Source organism: Montipora capricornis, chromosome 11 (assembly GCF_036669925.1).
Source record: "Montipora capricornis isolate CH-2021 chromosome 11, ASM3666992v2, whole genome shotgun sequence".
Taxonomy (NCBI): Eukaryota; Metazoa; Cnidaria; class Anthozoa; order Scleractinia; family Acroporidae; genus Montipora; species Montipora capricornis.
This window is the reverse complement of record NC_090893.1, coordinates 31,323,764-31,324,918: the sequence shown is the minus strand read 5'-3', so window position 1 is coordinate 31,324,918 and position 1,155 is coordinate 31,323,764. Positions and strand designations below refer to the sequence as shown.

The window sequence follows — 1,155 nt, the reverse complement described above, 5'->3', positions numbered from 1 at the left end:
AGAAGGGTCCGTAGTCCTTTCCAAGACGGTAGTAGAATCAGATTCTTGGACAGCACTGGGAGGGGCCTGAGTGCTGGTTATCAGCTTGGATCTTATTGCAGTAATGTTACGAACAAAGTAGTCTCCCATATCATTGGCGAGCTTAACAGCACCCGTGTGAGGCGGGAGAGTTTTATCAGCCTGAATATTCAATAGACGCTTGCTCTCCCGAAATAGCTTAGACTGAGCTCTTTTCTTCAATAAATTGGCTATAATATGTTCTTCTCGCATTGTTCATAATATATATTAAATAATTTCTCTTACATTTGAGCGCTAGAAGGTCTGAGGCCAGTCCAGTTCTCCTCCACCGTTTCGCAGCTTTCCGCCTGTCACGCCTTGCCTGCATCATCTTATCATCAAACCAAGGCGGCCTGGACCTATTTCTTATTTTCCGTGATTGTATCGGGGCATGCTTGTCTAGGAGTGATGACAGCGTCGTGTTATAGAAATTAACTAGTTTGTCCAAGTCGTCAGGGGGATCTATATACAGAACAGAATTGCGAATGTCCTCAGCGAATAGTTCAGAATCAATAGACTTCAGCTTCCTATATTCAGCGTGCTTCAGTTATACGACTGGTCTACGTGTCCTTAAGCTGCATATCACGGCAGCATGATCGGAGATAAATCTCTCAGAAAGTGGCTCTTCAGCAACAAAGTCATCAGATTGACGTGTAATAATGAGATCCCGGGTGTGGCCATGTATATGGGTAGGTTGCTTCACATGTTGGACAAGACCCATCGCGTCTAGAAGATCTCTGAAGTGTATGTTATTAGGATCTGTAGGTACATCCATATGGAAATTGAAATCACCAGTTATCAGTAACTTATCGCTGGACATGACGACAGATTCGAGGTATTCAGCAAACTCGTGAAAGAAGACGCTAGAAGTTATTGGATGGTCTTCTGAATACGGCGGTCTGTACACAACAACAGTGCACACACGAGTAGGACCAAAACTGACCAGCCACTCAGAAACCTCAAACGACGTTTTCTCATCAGAATAAACATTGCTGACATTGATCCCCTCTTTGACTAACAATGCAGTGCCGCCGCCCCTGCGGCCTGGTCGCGGCGAATGTATAAGTGTTCTATATCCAGGCGGCGTGAGCTGGCTCA

At 45.2% G+C, this 1,155-nt stretch overlaps 1 pseudogene; it reads right to left on the bottom strand.

Annotated features, from left to right (window-relative positions):
- Positions 1-217: 217 nt before the first annotated feature.
- LOC138023376 (uncharacterized) lies at positions 218-832 on the bottom strand (annotated as a pseudogene).
- Between the last annotated feature and the right edge of the window lie 323 nt (positions 833-1,155).